Source organism: Biomphalaria glabrata, chromosome 16 (assembly GCF_947242115.1).
Source record: "Biomphalaria glabrata chromosome 16, xgBioGlab47.1, whole genome shotgun sequence".
Taxonomy (NCBI): Eukaryota; Metazoa; Mollusca; class Gastropoda; family Planorbidae; genus Biomphalaria; species Biomphalaria glabrata.
Genome location: NC_074726.1, coordinates 3,114,395 through 3,132,146, shown reverse-complemented (window position 1 = coordinate 3,132,146; position 17,752 = coordinate 3,114,395). Strand labels below are relative to the sequence as shown.

Sequence of the window (17,752 nt, the reverse complement as noted above, 5' to 3'; positions counted from 1 at the left end):
ATATAAATGTTTCTATGCATTTAAATAAAAAATGGTAAAATGTTTACTATTACAACTTTTACGCAGAATTCAAATATGTCAATAAATCAAATTTGAAAAACCATCGGAGTTTCCCTTTAAGTATTACAGTGGCAGTACAATCAATTTCAACATAATTCACGCATAGGCCCTTCGACTCGACCGCCAAGCTCCCATCGGGGGGCTGGTTTGGTTAGTACTAGAATAGAATAGACCAAGTGGGAAGCGAGAATAAGAAATGCATGACACTATGAATACAATTTTAAATCCCACTAGATTATGTTTTAGATAGATGTGGGTGTTGAAGCAGTGATCAGCTGGAGCTTTGACATGGGCTCAAGAATGAGTGTGTCTACGTTACATACTCCTAGATTTAGAATGAGACATAACCCAGAAAGAAAACTGTTCTACCTTCAGATATTAACAGTTTCAAATGAGCAATATATTAGCTACAATAGAAACTACAGTTAAGAGAAAAGTTGCTTCCAAAAAAAAAGTGTTGACAACCTATTTTCTAAATTCATGCATTTTTAGAGTTGGGCAATAAGTAGATTGGCATATCACTAGAGAGATAGAAGGTTGAATTTCTAGATGATTATTCAAAACGGTTAAAAAGTGTAGTTTTTTTATTATAAAGCGGGCTGAGACCATTTTTTGTTAAATAATCATTTTTGTTGCAACTGTAACTCAAAAACAAGTATACATACAACTCATTTCTACTCCAGTTCATGGGGAGCTGTCTGCTTGTCATAGATCATTGAACCCAAACAATCGGTCCCCTGACGCAATACTTTCTTGCGACCTGGGCAGTCCTAAGTGTTGTTGATATGCAGCTCTATACAGACAGAACTGAAACGTTCGTCCTTTGGCGTCAACTTGAACCGACCGTAACTGGTGGCGTGTTGAGTGCAATGACATCTAGGTCAAAGTGATCCCTCGGAATGAATGGTGCTTCTAGTGTCGCTATCAGTGATGGGAACTGACTTTGCAAAAATTTTAGGAAATTTTGTAAGCCCCCCCCCCCCCCCCCCCCCCCCCCCCCCGTTTTTGAACTGGCCTGTCGTGGCGACGACTTAAAAAAAGATGTTGCTGAATTTTTTTAAACTACGTAGAATCATTTAATTTAATATTTTCTTTAATTAATGTTGTATTACATAACATTTACACTGCATTGTGCATTACTGCACACAAACTGCACTTCATTTAGCATTACTGCACTCAAAATGCATTCATGGCACTATTGTTTGTATATATATTGATGGGAGGAGAAAGCTTTTTGCAGTCTGAGCATTCTATAATAGATAACTGCTTTATACAGATATTGTAACAACTTCTTTCTCAAACAACTATAAGGATTAAATGTGTTTGAAAAACATGCTTTTAAAATTAGTAATGATAAGTTTTATATTAAAATATATACATATCCAGACATGCCTACCCCCAAGACCCAGAATGTGGAACACTCAGGTTGAAAATGTGGAATTTTGAGCCCCAATGTGGAACATAAACGCGTTTGTTAGCAATACTGTACGCAATATAAATAAAACTTCAATTATATTACTTTAAAAACAACAATAGCATGCTTCTTATAAATTAGATGTAAATATTATAATTAAAAGTAAGAAAACCTTTAATTCATAATTATGTCCTTTGTTTGAAATCAATAGTTCTTAACTCCTAAATGATGAATTCTAACTAAAATGTATTCTAATGACCTAGACTCAAATGTTACTAATATCTATTTTTATTTGTTACTACTAGATATAAATCTACTGACTAGATCTAGATTATTCTAGATCTACTTGATTATCTATCCTTTTCTAGGGCTCTACTCTAATCACTCTAATAACCCTAGATGTTGTCTCTAGTTCTAGATCTAACTAAAATAATTTAAGAGTCTACTAGTGACTTACCTAGTCTAGACCTACATCTAATAAGTCCTAATAAGTCTAAGAACACAGATTATAAAAATAATATTATAGATTATAGATCTAAATATTAATGTCTAGTCAGTCTAGATCTATACTAATCTATAGACTTATTCAACTTATTGAGAACTAGATCTAAATAAATAGTAAATTTATTACATAATAAACTAGAATCTAATCTATCACCTTCTAAGTCTATTTCTAGACAGATCTCTAGAGATTTAGCAGAAGTGCTAGTCCTACTTTTACTTTTAGATCTAGAAACTAAACTAATAATTAATTTAGACTATAAGATGTAATAATACTAATAAGTAGAATAGTAGATCTAACTGTAGCCTTATTTAGGCCTTAGCCTTACTGTGTCTAATAAAATTAATTACATTTAGGTCTAGATCTTTAATAACGTATTTTTAAAAAAAAATCCTTTTCTAGATTAATTAGGACTTAGAAACCTAAGAAACCAGTTGAGTTAGTTACTGTTAGAATAGTGACAATACTCTGATTATACTAATTATAGACTCCAATAGTGGCAATACGGCAAATGCAATTCCAATTGCCAATAGTCTAGAGATAGAGTAGTCTAGAGTCTAGACTAGATCTAGTCTAGACTAGTACTAGTACTAGTAGTAAGTACTGTAAGTACTAGACTAGTAAGTAGACTTAAGTAGACTAAGTAGTATAGCCATTGTCGGGAAAAGAAAGGGATTTGAATGAAACATTTGGCTTATTAGCATAATTAGCACTTACTAGATTCTAAGAATAGATCTAGAATCTAGATCTAGTATCTAGACCTAGAGTACTAGATCTATGTCTAGATCTAGCTCAACCTTATCTTCGTAAATTTAGGACACACCGGGTCCGGGAGAAGATGAAATGTAAACAATAAACACAGACCTATATATATTTTATTTTGCATTCAGTATTTTAATTTCGCATTATTAATAAATAATGAAAAATCGGCGATTTTTTTTTTTTTTGTGTCGGAATTCAGACTTGGCGGAACAAAAAATCGTGAATGCGGAACGGCGGAACATGTGAGCTTTTTTGATGCTTTTGCGGGACGGTTCCGCATAATGCGGGACTGTAGGCATGTCTGCATATCCCTCACTATAGATAGATCTATAATCTATAGCTACTACTACTTATATCTAATAACTTTTCTAGATTCTAGATCCAATATATTATTATTAGATATCTACATTCTGTCAGGCTTATACTCAGTAACTCACTATAGTCATGTTAAGAAGTTTAAGAAGGCCTACTTACTACTATATAAAAAAAGTATATTCTATATATAAATCCAGATGGTCGGTACACGGTAGGTCTATCACAGTATTGTCAGTATCACTCTATTACTCTATTAGATGAGTAGATCTAGATCTTATTATTATTATAATAGATCTAGATGTCTAAATCTAATCCCATTTGAACTCAAGGAAGTCGGCAGGCAGGGTTCAAATTAGAAAAATCTAGGGGTCATCGTAACAACAGTGAAAAAATAATAGATCTTGAATTGTAGTAATAGCGGCGATTAGCGCTACATACGTCGTAACATAGCGACCGGGCATCATTCATGATTGATACTCTTAAGTCTAAGTTAAGTTTAAGTCGAATACTTTTCAAAAGCTGGCAAGCAGCCATTGAAGTCTAGATCTAGATCAAAAGTATTCAAATTAAAGAATCTAGATATCTATCTAGACTGATTCAAACCACTCTAATCTGGACCGAGATCTAGACTTATAAGACAATACGGTAACACAAGATTTAAAAAAAAAAATAGAACTTTAACTGTGTCAAAAGACCGGATGTGCGGAGTTCAAAACAAATCAAAAATCTTATTTCGCATTCTTCCGAAAATGGAAAAATAATAAAATCGGATTTTTTTTTCATAAAAAAAAATTGAAAAAAAAAAAAATCGGATTTAAAAAAAAAAAAATGTCTGGAAAACTTCGGATTTTTTTGCTAGAAAATCGGACCAGAAGAAATTATCGGAATTCCGACAATTGTCGGAAAATTCCCATCACTGCGCTATGCAGTCTACTCAGTGGTGTGTTTGTAAACATCAGTGAAGTGTAAGGTCGTGTAACACAGAGGTACCCTACCCTTTCGGAAAAAAAAGGGAGGGGGGTGTACACATTTCCGACGCGTGTCAAAGGCCAGATTTTAAAACAAAACGATGCGCCTTGGGCAATAGAATGGGCCGGACCCATCAGGAGCTGGCTATGTTGGACCGGAACACGTTCACAGCGAGGACTTCAACACACCGTAACGCCTAAAGGCACATTTTTGTTTAAAGAGTTAAGTCTTCGTGGAAGATGTAGATCTACGCGTGCTGAGTGCAACTGGCAAGTTGTGATCTAAAGAAGCTAAACTAAACAACACAAGTATGTTCAGGTTATATCTCCATCCAACGGAGGGAACAAGGGTCGTCCAAGAAAAGCTGGCTGGACAACCTGAAAGAACTGACCAGCCCATCTCTATACTCTAGAATATTTTGCTAAAGCTAAAGGCAGCTGCTGACTGAGAAGAGTGGGGAAATTGAGTTGCCCGCCCTGTCACAGCACCCCTTCGACGTGAATCAAGAGACAGATGATGAAATACAAATCCGGGCCACAAAAAGTTATCCAAAAAAAAAAAAACGGTACGGAAAAAAAATATCAAAGTCTTTATGAAAAGATACTGTGTTTAAAACTTGCATCATAGATCTATCTAGTGGGTTGCTGGAACAGAAACAATTGGAAGGAATGTGCACGTTAGAACACGCAACAGTTTTTATACTTCCTTTATGTGCAGGTCCAGTTGTAAACAGTATACGGCGCAATAGCCACAACAAATAAAGTTCAAACAAAACGTTTCAACACTCAAGCCTGTGGTAACTTACTATTACAAGTGAACTAATACTACCGGACGAGAATTGCACTTTCTCTAAATGCTATTTAAGTTCGACCAATATTACAATTTTGAGTCCCCAGTTTTGTGACCTCCTCAACATGAAACTAGAGTATGCAAAATAGAGTCGCCAAGTTTACTTCAACAAAAAATAATTCGCATTTGACTAGAGTAACACCATTAGCAAAACTAAATTTAGGATACTTTAGTAAAGAAGACTAAAAGTAAAAATGCAGTAACGCATAAAACGCAGAATCGTGGATCGGGTTGCCTGAGTCAGCCAGAAAAACAAACAACTAAACAGACTTTTTTTGTAAGTCTCTAACCTGCACACTACATGAGCACGTGACATGGATACCGCGTAGGACATCATTGCTGCATTCACTGTTCAATTACCGGTAGTATTGTTTTACATGTTTCGGATGTTCCTTCAGAGTTGAAGATAATTACATCCTAGTCCAAACCTCCCGCATGACGACGGGAGCGGGCAGGGTTTGAATCCTGGACCATCGATAAATCTGAACGACAGTCCAGCGGGCAAACCGCACGACCAGGCAGCCATCCCATTAGACAGGGAAGACAACTGGTAGTACATTTAGAAAGAAATTTAACCCTGCGCCTATTAGACGAATGAAAGCCCGAAACTTTGAACGATATTCTGTGTTGTATAAACTTGCAGTGGCAGCTGTAGCATTCACTTTTCCCTCCGTCTCTCAGCCCAATCAAGTGAGTGTCCTCTGGAATGACCGTTTAACACCCTCGACTCCACCTAGTACTAATCAAGGGATGTAACAATCAAGATGCACTCTTTCAGAGTTACTACAGCAGACCTAACTTAACCGATCAAAGAAAAGAGAACAGAGATAGGTAAGACAGAAACTATTAAATCAATCCATACAGCTAATCTAAAACTAAATCAATCCATACAGCTAATCTAAAACTAAATCAATCCATACAGCTAATCTAAAACTAAATCAATCCATACAGCTAATCTAAAACTAAATCAATCCATACAGCTATCTAAAACTAAATCAATCCATACAGCTAATCTAAAACCAAATCAATCCATACAGCTAATCTAAAACTAAATCAATCCATACAGCTAATCTAAAACTAAATCAATCCATACAGCTAATCTAAAACTAAATCCATTCATACAGCTATCTAAAACTAAGTGTTTAGCAGTCTAATATTACAACTTACAGCTGATTCCGTAGCATAACACAGGGAACTGTTTGATACCGCTTACATAGAAATATTACAGACGCCTTTAACCGCGGTAAGAACTATAAAAAAAAAAACAGAAATGTCCATTTAACAGGTCGATAGAAACATTCATAAGCGCACACGTCTACCAATGTATTAGCTATCACTGGTTTTATTCCCGGGTCAAACCAAATCGACTATCAATCAGATATCTATACTGAACTTTGGTCTTTTTAATCCAGGCATATTCTCACCAGTGCAAGGATTCACACATTGTATTTTGCTAGTCACAGTCCAACATATGGCCCTCACAACACATTGTAGATCTGGGTCTATTTGTTTAGAGCAAGGATGGGTTAGGTGCGCACGCAAGAGGCCCGTCAAGACATTTGACAAATTGTTTTAATTATTTTTTTCCCCCGCTCGATAGGATAATTAACACATTGCGTCTATTACTGAGACCAATGTGTCGACAAAACATTTATGTCACGTTCATAAACTGTAGGCTAAGTTCTACAAGTGATTTCTAGCGTGTGCCTCAGACCAAATGGGACTGTGTCGGCCCAATGACTTCCTCCGCGTGTGACAAACTCTTCTGAAGGCTAAACTGGGCTGTTCAAGATAACTAAGTTGTAATAAGAATGAGATATAAAGATGTGCATCCAGCTAGCATCACAAACAAGGGTATTAGCAGTACACGAAGACGGTGTGGTTGATTGAGGGACAGTCCAATGAGATCTAGTTTTGCATTCACTGTTTTTAACCGTTGAAATGGTTGTATTCAAGGTCTAGGAAACTGTAAAAGAGCAAAGCTAACTCTAGAACAATAAAAGAAGATACAGGAACAGTGTTTGGTTTCAAACATTGACTAGGATTACGTTTGTAATACATACATACTCAACTTTGGGCTCAGTTACAAAGGAACATCTAGAGTAGCTAAAGGTTTAGCTGCAGAAATTAATCAGATACAGAGACAAATGACTTTTTTTTTTTATGACAGAGTTAGGTTGCTGAAAGTTGTGACTTTGTTAAAACCTGTAGGTGTGCCCAGCACATTGAGCCTGTGGTTGCATGTTTGGCACATTGACCAAAACAAACTGTGCACATCCTAAGTTTGGAACATGGCCAATAAAATAACAAATCATCTTGATGTAAACCATGAATTTTTTTATTTTTTTTTTAGATCTGGTAAGAAGTAAATTGTTTATGCAGCTCCTCTCAACCACCAATTCAACCCCATGCCCATGCCCACAAAGGAGTAGAGCATGCTATGATTATACAAAATAAATAAAACATGCCCTACCATCTTCAATGCACAGAAAAGTGTAGGGACTACTTGAAGTTGAAGAGCCACTTAACAAGCAATCAATCAGGTCTACACCATACATCAATGGGAAATATTAAGGAGAAGAAACAAATCCGTCAAGCACATTTAATCAACCTAGAAAACCTGTCCCCCAGGCCAATAGTTCTTTTCATAAACACAGCCATAATGTAATCACTACTGCCTATATATATATATATATGTATGTATATAGCTGCAATAATTGATATTTCAAAAAAATTAAATGTGCAAATTATATATCAACTTTTATTACATACACAATGCCCCCAAAAAAGTTACAATATTATTATCTAGAACTATATTACGAATGCAATCACTATTTGATTTTCATTTATTGTGCTTTTAGCAAATTTGCAATATCTCTAGTAAAAAGATAGATAATAGTTGGAGCCATGATGAAATTGTTGCTCTCGAACTTCGCAAGATGGCTGTAAGCTTTATTTGCTAACATTGGGATAACTGTGGCAACGCCCTGTCTGTTGCTCTAACTCACGAAGCACAGTCATACACTCTGCTCGACAATATGCTGCCTACATGAATACTTCTGGTATTTATGGTGGCGAGGCTGAAATTGTGGCGATGTCTCAAATACTTCCGGCTACTATTCACTTCCGAGAACGTCCGCATGACCCTCCTCAAGTTTACAATCCGAATCAATGTCGCCCCATATCCCTGCTATTTAGTGGTCCTTTGGATCATGGCCATTACAAAGTGGTGTATGCTATGCCGCGAGTCAACTAGTAAGATTTGTTCTTTTTTTAAAGTGTCAACATTGACAAAAATGCTTTAATGGAATATATATGTTCATACAGTAGAATAAAAAAAAAACACTATGTACTCAATACCCTGGCAGCCCTGATAACTTTGCCACATCCTGGCAGGAAAAAAAATGTATGCCATCATAAAAAATCCTAAAATATTACATACCGTGACAGAGTCACAGATCAAAATTTTGAACAACATTATATTACTTCTGTAAGCAGCACAATGCTGAATGCACTGTGAAAGAATACTCATTTACTTTTTCAAGTACCCAGTTTGCACAAAAAGCTTTAAACCTTCTTTCAACTTTCTGCACACAAACACCACAAATTGGAAACTAATCAGGGGTAGCCATAGATTGGCCAATAAAATTTCTAACAACAGTATGTGGGAAATAACCCAGAAAAAACACCAAGAGAAATTTAAAGCTATGCAAATGGGACTGGATTGGACTTACAATAAGAAGAACAAGGGAAAATATAAAGCAGACACTGGTCTGGAACCCAGAGGGGAAGAGAAAGACTGGAAGGCCAATGCCAATTAGGAGACCAGTAGTCATGAACAAGAAAAGATGGCTGGATGGACTCAACTGAGGGCTACTAAGGGGAACTGCCCAGAAAAGATTTGGATAATGAGGTACTGCTGCTGCCCTATGGCTATGCTCTACTGTGATTCAAAAGGATTAAGTCAAATAATAATGGATGTACCTTTCTATTGCAAACTGGTGTACTGGTTACATAAATATTAGACCTAGATCTCAGTGACATAGCAAGGTACCTGTGAATCCGTTTAATAAAATATATTGTTGGTCGACACCCCCTTCCATAAGACAGAGTTAGTGTACAACAACAAATAAAATAATAAAGTAGTCTGTATGTATCAGTACATTTATTAAAATACATTTCAATGCAAGTAGTGTACCTTTTTTTTTAAAATAAAAACTCTTTCAGGGAGTAACTTCGATAGGGGCATGTTTTGTAATCTTGGATTTTGAGTTAGTGCTTACGCCACAGGTAACATGTGAAAGACATTTCAGTGCAAGAACTTTTATATATATACATTGCTACCTTTTCAAGTATTATTTTTCACTATTTTGATTATAATATCAAATCGTTTCAAAATCATGTAATTTCTATTCAAACTATCCTATTCGAACTAATTAATGTTGCAATTGTACAATTGTTTGTACAAATTGAGATTTTCTATAGTCTCTAGAATCTAGAACTAGATTTAAAGTCTATCTAAATCTAGAGATGTAGAAATACAATACATTAAATTAGGGGTAGGCCTATCTAAATTTCTAAATTTTAAACCTTTTATGTGCTTGCTTTCAGTTTTTGAAGCATGATCCTTATTACAACTTTAATATATTTTAAAGGCTGGTAACAATAGATGTAATCTAGTTTGTGACATCTCTTTTCTAGTCTAAAATAGCCTAGATCTAAAAATCTATCATCAAGTCTCTAGTAGATAAGATAAGATCTAGAATAATCTAGACTAGAATAGATCTACAATAGGTCGTGCAGCAAACAATTTGTCTTATTGGTGGGCTGGATATCTTATCTTCTTATCTTATATAATACAGACATTACTTCCAAAAAAGAAGATGATTACGTCCTACATGTCATGAATCTAGTCATGCATGTTAACCAATGACTTAAATTCTACCAAGTCACTGGTTTTCCTGGCTGGCTCAGGCAACCCATTCCATAGCACTAGGGAAGAAGGAGCACTTACAAATAGTCAAATTTGTTCTAGCATATGGAACGAGAAATGTGCCTTTGTGTCTTTCTGAGTATTTTATTAAATTTTGTTTTTGTATTTGAAGATTATGGTTCAGTGATATTCAGTGTTTTAATTTTATAGTTTTATGTATAATTGCTACTTTACTTTTAAGTCTTCTACTTCTATCCTGAAGGCTTTCTAAATTTAATGATTTTACTAAAAAAAGGTGTTGTGTTACTCTAGTGACTAGAGTCTAGAAAAATGTGAATATTAGGTTGATATGAATCTCACTGCTCTATTTTGTGTCTGTTCCAGTTTTTACAATCTAGAGACTAGTAGAGACTAATCTTTTAATGTCAAAATAATGTCATTGTCAGTGCCGATTTTGACACCCAGTCCCAGTCCGCCACTTACTCAGCCCATTCACTGTACTGAATTAGATCTAGATCTAGATCTATATAGATCTAGATCTTACTGAAGTGAAGACACTTTTACTTTAACTAAACTTAGATCTAGACTAGTCTATTATAATTATCTATATGACTATGATTAGTATGAATGAGATCATCTTGACTTGTGAGTCTTAGTACTCTCACTTAGTCCAAGTCTTGAAATGAAGTGAAGTTATGTAACTTAAAAAATTAAACTTCTAATTACAGAGACTAAGTAGACTAGACTAGTCACTTCACTAGTGATGACTACCGACACTGTGTCTAGCTACACTCTTAATCTACAGTTAGAGATAGATTCTTAGCTTCTAGATCTACATTATTCAAGACACTTACCTTGAAAGATATATTCTAAATTGGAGTTTAGATACTAAGATACAGACTTATGGAGCATACAATGAAAAAAAATCCTTGCCACAAATACCATACTACCGGCATCGGAAGTTGAAGTCTTATTCGGAAGGGCCAGTGAACGAGGATTCGACTTTGTTAGCCTTTGTGAGACTTATCAGTTTCAATATTTATGCATGCTTCGGCTGCGTGTCCGTATGCAAGCTCTATACAGTCGTCAGGCGATGACTTCGACCAATGAAAGATTACTGTTAAAAATAGCTTGAAAAATGTTATGAAAACAAAAACCTCGTGGCATTTTAATTGAACATTTCAGTTCATTAATACTGGGATTAAGAATACTGGACGTATAGATCAAGTAATCTAAATTGATTATAATTAATGCATGCAGCAAAGAGTTTAAAATGTTTTCAATTAACAATTAAGAGTTTTGTTTGTACATCTTTTTTACTTTAAAAAATGACGACGGCTCAATAAAGCGAGGTGCTCAAAATTATAATAATCTTATTTTATATGATACAGATAAACCTTGTCTTCGAGTCCGAAGATTAATGAGGAGTGCAGTATTTCAAGTGGATAAGCAATCCCAGCTGTGATCTACACATTTTTTTTTTGCCACAACCAGCTCAGAATTCGGGAACAGAAACATGGTGAAATCCTGAAATTTATAACTCAGAAATTTTCAACAGCAATTATGTAATTTTTAGGAAGGATAGTGCAAATGATCATGGAGGAGTTCTGTTAGCAATTTAAAAAAAAAAACACCTATATTTTCGCGCATGTAACCCGCAGTTTATACACCTTTTCCCCCAACGCATGCCAGATGTGCGGGGTACACAAAAGGGTTTACAAAATTTATTTTACTCGTAAACAAACCGATGGGTCTTCATACAACATTTAATACCTTTACATATCCCTTAATCTGATGGACCGTTGGGGCACCACGCAAGATTCGTCGACCGTTCTTCTCTATTCCTCTCTGTCCTTAGCCTTAGTTAGAACCTCATTCAATGGCATGCCCGTCCATTCTTTTATGTTGTCCTCCCATCGCTTTCTCTGTCTGCCTCTTCTTCTTTTTCCTGGTACTGTTCCCTGAAGAAAGGTCTTAGATCTAAGACCTTCCTTCATACAACATAGGGCCTACTACAGATAAAAATATTACAGATACAACCGTAGGCTCGTAGTTCAACAGCGTGTTGCCCTCTATGTATCACTTGTTGGAACAACAACTGGAACACGATTACGTCTCCAGGGACAGACGTCTGATGACCAAACTTTATGTAGGCCCTACCGGTAGTTTACAGCATGTCACGCTTTGCACATGCGGAGTATAAAAAGATGAGTGTTGTACGATTTAGCTTTTACTTATTTTTAGTGGTGGGAACTAAACTAAATTCTAAAAGTTAAACTTAAAACTAAGTTTTAACTAAAATAACGAGGTTAAACTAAAAGTTTATCACCAATTTAGAAAAAAAATTGTTAAACTAAACTAAACAAAATTAATTAAACTTCAACAATGTAACTTTACTTTATTGAATTTTTTTTTTTTGGGGGGGGGGGGGGGGGGGGTTATCTAGACCAGTGGCGTCACTAGGGGGGTTAAAGTCAAAATCTTTTGTTATTTCGTTTTCATTTGACAGAGTTTCCTGATTTGAAATTCATGTCACAGAAGTTCTTAATTTAAAGTTAATTAACTTTCGTTATGATATGTAGGCCTAGCTGGCAAGAAGCTGTTGAAGACTTAAAAGTGCTGGTAAAGGTTCTTTAAGTCCCATCGGTATTACATTCGAAATGTGAAATTCAAGTGCTTCCCAGTTTTAGCCTCTTCAAAATTAACCTTTGCTGCCTGAAGATGTATTCTAGTTTTGGTGTTTCTGTTTAAATATTTTGTCGTCTGAATCAGTGCAAAAAGGGTCAAAGTATTCCAGCATTAACCCTTGTTTTTATCTTCTTACCTTAAGAAATACAGACGTTACTTCAAAAAAAAAAAAGAAGATGATTACGTCCTACGCGTGTTCTTGTGTCATTCTAGTCATGCATGTTAATCAACGACTTAAATTCTGCCAAGACGTTGGTTTTCTTGGCTGACTCAGGCAACCCATTTCATGCTCTAATAGTAGGCTTCTAGGGAAGGGTATTTTAGCTGCGCATCTAGTGTCTGTATTTTAAGAGCGGTAGCAAAGAGCTTCAATCGCCGTCCATTATCACAACGTTCTTTCACGGTTATAACAGAGCTCCGGCGAGTTGTTTACAGACATTTGAATGATACTCCAGTATGATTTATTAAAAGTACCGCACCGAATGGTAAAAGCGGCGATGAAAGAAAACTTTTTAGAGTACATAAAATGTTATACAGGAAGTAATTTTTGAATTTTGACCACATAGCTTAAATGAACAATATCCATTAAATTCATTAAAATTGCAGCTATGTTGTTGTAGTTTTTGTTATTTTTTGCCTGCACTCAGGGGCGGACTGTGTGCTAAAATAGTCCCGGGCATTTCTATGCCATCCGGCCCTTAAATTGTACATTATATGACGTACATCCATTTCGAGGTCTATCTGTCCTCAAAGTCATTCTGTTAAGTTGATAATGTATCGATAACTGAACGCATGCATACAATAAACTCTAAGAATTATAGTAGGCCTTACGTTGCTTATTAATCGCTAAAAGTGTGGGCCCTAAAAGGATGAAGGATGTAGACTATTACATTATTTCGAAAAGTGTCTTAGATTAAATTACCATTAGACTATAGAGTGTGTAAAGATTTAAAAAAAAAAAACATGACACACAGACGGCCTCTTTTACAATAACTTATAATTATTATTATTAAAAAGTTTAATACTTTATATAATGGCATTCATGAGGCCCTTTAGGTGTCCCTACCGGCCCATTTGGGTACCGGCCTATCGGGCATTTGCCCGAATGCCCATATAGCCAGTCCGCCCCTGCCTGCACTCCTTCATGAATTCCAGATATTCTAGCTGTATTATCATATGCATGAGCTAAACACATCAATAAGTCAGGCCCAAGCATTTTAACATACCAGAACTGGTATCATCAACTTTGGTTCTCTTTAAACAGAAACATCCTAAAACATTTGTGTCTTTTGAACGAGACCAGTGCTAACGAATATTCACGTTAGAATAGAGTAACACCTTTAGAAAAATCACTAAATTTAGAAAGCCTTCAGGACAGAAGACTCAAAAGTAAAGTAGCAATTATACATAAAACACTGAACCATAATTTTCAAATACAAAAACAAAATTTAATAAAATACTCTGAAAGACACAAAGATAAAGGCACATTCCTCGTCCCATATGCTAGGACAAATTTGTACAAATACTCCTTCTTCCCTAGTGCTATTAGAGCATGGAATGGGTTGCCTGAGCTAGCCAGGAAAACCAATGACTTGGCAGAATTTAAGTCATTGGTTAATATGCATGACTGAATGCATGACGCGTAGGACGTAATCATCTTCTTTTTTGAAGTAACGTCTGTATTATATAAGATAAGATAAGTAATGTTAAAATATCTTATAACTTCAGAGATCTATGTTAGGTGTGCTATGAGTATGACACAAGATACCACGGTAGGCTACTTTGTAGCATTTATCTCTTTACGGTGTCTGTTAAAACATGAATAATAAATTTATACATTTGAATGCGCAGTGCTGCCGTGCACTCTTTTTTAATAAACATTTTGATATCAAGCAGTCAGTGCAAGATGCATATACATAAAAAAATATAAACTGGCCGAAGGAAGTAACTTCATGTAGCTTGAAAACATGTATATATATATCTATTGTTGTCGGATTTCCGAATTTTGAAAAATTGCACGACCTTCATTCTTAGAGATTAAACAAAACTACACGGCCTCCTTATTTACAATGTATATAGGTGTGTGGCTGAAATAGATATGAATACTTAACTTTTATACTGCTCATAAATGCTGTATAATAAAGTACACAAAATTGCAAGTCACAAATTTTCGTTTCATAAAACTCTTTAATCGGCCAGATGGCAAGATGTTGCTCTTTTGTTTTCCTTCTTTACATTGGTCATAGCAATGACTTCCCTGTTAATTGTTGTTGTCTTTTTGTTAGTTGTTTTTTTTGTTGTTGTTGTTGTTTGAGTCTAAGTCCGAGTGCCAAAGTTTTTCAAATCCTAAAGCCTGATAAAGATTCTTCAGTCTTTTCGTGATTTTTTAATTTTGAACATGTCCACTTATCAAAAACAACAAAAGTGATGAAACGTATTGTTTTTGAATTTTTACCCATTATGCATAATTTTATATTTTAAAAAAATCGTCTTCTTTTGAATCATTTTACTGACACATTTTTAAGCTTAGTTTTTTTTTTTTTTTACAAAAGTGCATTTTTACCACTTAGGTGTCACCTCTAATGGGTGTCACCCGGCGCGCCACTAGTGACGCCACTGCTTGCTATAGGCCTATCTGACTGGGTTGTTAAAATCAGTCGGACACACAGCCTATTTACTTAAGGGCAGGGAGTGTGTGTAACTATTTTAGTGTAAAGGTAGATCTATGTACATTCTTGACAAACTAGACCAATGTGTTATTTTTTTGTTTGACCACTCAGCATACAACAAGCATTATTGCATACAGCGCAAGGGGAAAAAAACGCAGTTTGTCTTGTCGTCATCGACTATACACTACCGTACACTAGGCCTGCATGTGTGACTATACACTACAGTACACTAGGCCTGCATGTGTGACTATACACTACAGTACACTAGGTCTGCATGTGTGACTATACACTACAGTACACTAGGCCTGCATGTGTGACTATACACTACAGTACACTAGGCCTACATATGTGACTATATACATTACAGTACACTAGGCCTACATGAGTGACTATACACTACAGTACACTAGTCTACATGTGTGACTATACACTATAATACACTAGGCCTACATGTGTGACTATATACACTACAGTACACTAGGCCTACATTAGTGACTATACACTACAGTACACTAGGCCTGCATGTGTGACTATACACTATAGTACACTAGGCCTGCATGTGTGACTATACACTACAGTACACTAGGCCTTCATTAGTGACTATACACTACAGTACACTAGGCCTGCATGTGTGACTATACACTACAGTACACTAGGCCTGCATGTGTGACTATACACTACCGTACACTAGGCCTGCATGTGTGACTATACACTACCGTACACTAGGCCTACATGTGTGACTATACACTACAGTACACTAGGCCTGCATGTGTGACTATACACTACCGTACACTAGGCCTGCATGTGTGACTATACACTACCGTACACTAGGCCTACATGTGTAGGCCCTATATCTATCTGACCAGGCCGTTGAAAACAGTCGGACAGACAGTCTATTTAAGTTTTGGGCAGGGATGTGGATTAATTTTGTTTTTCTATAGTTGATTATCCTAATGCTCTTATCTACATAGGCTTACTTAAGATTTAGACCCAGATCTCAATAATAGATCTAATAAAGACTATTATCTATTATATGCTTCGGCTTCATCTGAGGTTTAAGCTATAAAAAGGGTGTGCTTGATGTTCCTGCTGTTAATAAATTATTGTTTACGGCAAATGAATTGATAAAAATCACTAAATATTGACATAACAGCGCTTATCAGATTCCCACTATAAACGAACAGAAATTAAATACCACCACTGACTTAAAAAATTCTGAACAACACCATTCATAATAGTATATAGAAGCTTATGGCAAAAAAAAAAAAAGTTAAACAACATTTATAATGCTGCTACATTCATGTGCAGATATTGGCTCCATCACTCCTATCACCATCTTACTTGACCAATCCCTCTTCAAATACAGACAGTGACTAAATAGTTGTTAATTGCAATTTTTTTTTTTAAATAATCAACGCTAATCATGTAAATGATCAGAAAATAGGCATGTTAGTTTCAACCGCTACCACATGTTAAAAAGTTTTACACATTTTAATTGAACTTTGTAATAGTTATAACTTTAAAAAAAACACACAAAAAAAAAAGTTTTTCTAATTAAACTTTGGCCTTAATTAAATTTTTATAGTTAAACTAAAAGTGTGTAACTTTTAGTTAACTTTTGCCCATCACTACTTATTTTGTAATGTGTGTGGAGAATATGCGCGTGCGGGTTATAAATGCGTATGCGTGCGGGGGTATATGCGCGAAAATAGGTATATGCAGGAATTATGTCGTCAACTTTCAATAGGCTACTTAAAGGAAAACATTGTTTTAAAAAATGCAGCTGAGCAATCGCCCTGATATTAATTGGAAACAATACCCTAGAAATATGCCCAGTATGGCTCAGTACCGTTTTTGATTAGGGTTATTGCCCTAATTGCAGCCCTAAACAACCCCATGTGGGCCCTGATGGGAGCGGTTATCCTTTGCTTTGGCGTCATTAGGGCCCCTATAGGGGCCACCCTAATTGTGCCATTAGACAAAACGGTATGAGGCCAAAAAAAAAGCGTAAACCCCAAAAAGATGCATAAGCCCAAACTGTATCAGCACTGCCGTTCCTTTGGATACATCAGCTGCGTGGAGAGGGGGGTAACTGATGAGTGGGCGACATCGTTCCGACCACAGCTAATTCCCAGGCATTCATCTCATTTGTATGAGATAATTCATAGTCGCTTTGCGACTGAAGGAGGCCATAGATTTAAATACATTGCTTATAATAATGATGAAAGTAATAATCGATTGCAAAAACGTTATGTATATTTAACCCTAAATATACTTTTCAAAAAATAAGTAAACTTCATTATTTACTTTTAACATACTCTCTTTCCTTTTTTTTTCCCTTTCCATTGAAAATCGAACTAAAGGACAAAAAAGGGGAAAAAGAAAGGAAAACAGACCTTGACAACCTTTTTTTTTAAATTACTTCCCCTGAAGTATAAGACTTCTCTTGCACCATCAAGGTAGCCTATAGTTCCATGGATAGCCATCGCTTGTGGTAGTGTTTTGAAGGTCTTGCGACTCTGGTGCGTAATTTTTGCGTATGGGTGACTGCGTTTGCGCTATCCCCTGACTAAAAAAAAAAAAAGGAATGG

The 17,752-nt window shown here is 35.8% G+C and overlaps 1 protein-coding gene across 3 annotated transcripts in view; it reads right to left on the bottom strand.

The window, feature by feature from the left end:
• Positions 1-10,827, bottom strand: part of LOC106080202 (acyl-CoA (8-3)-desaturase-like) — a 35,244-nt gene extending 24,417 nt beyond the window's left edge. The window contains exon 1 of one of the 3 annotated variants that reach the window (XM_056013443.1): positions 10,659-10,827. The gene's annotated coding sequence lies outside the window, so the exon portion shown is untranslated. Of the gene's footprint in view, positions 1-6,038; positions 6,289-10,658 lie in introns of those variants that run through there. The other 2 variants (XM_056013442.1, XM_013241537.2) reach the window with 2 other exon arrangements.
• Between the last annotated feature and the right edge of the window lie 6,925 nt (positions 10,828-17,752).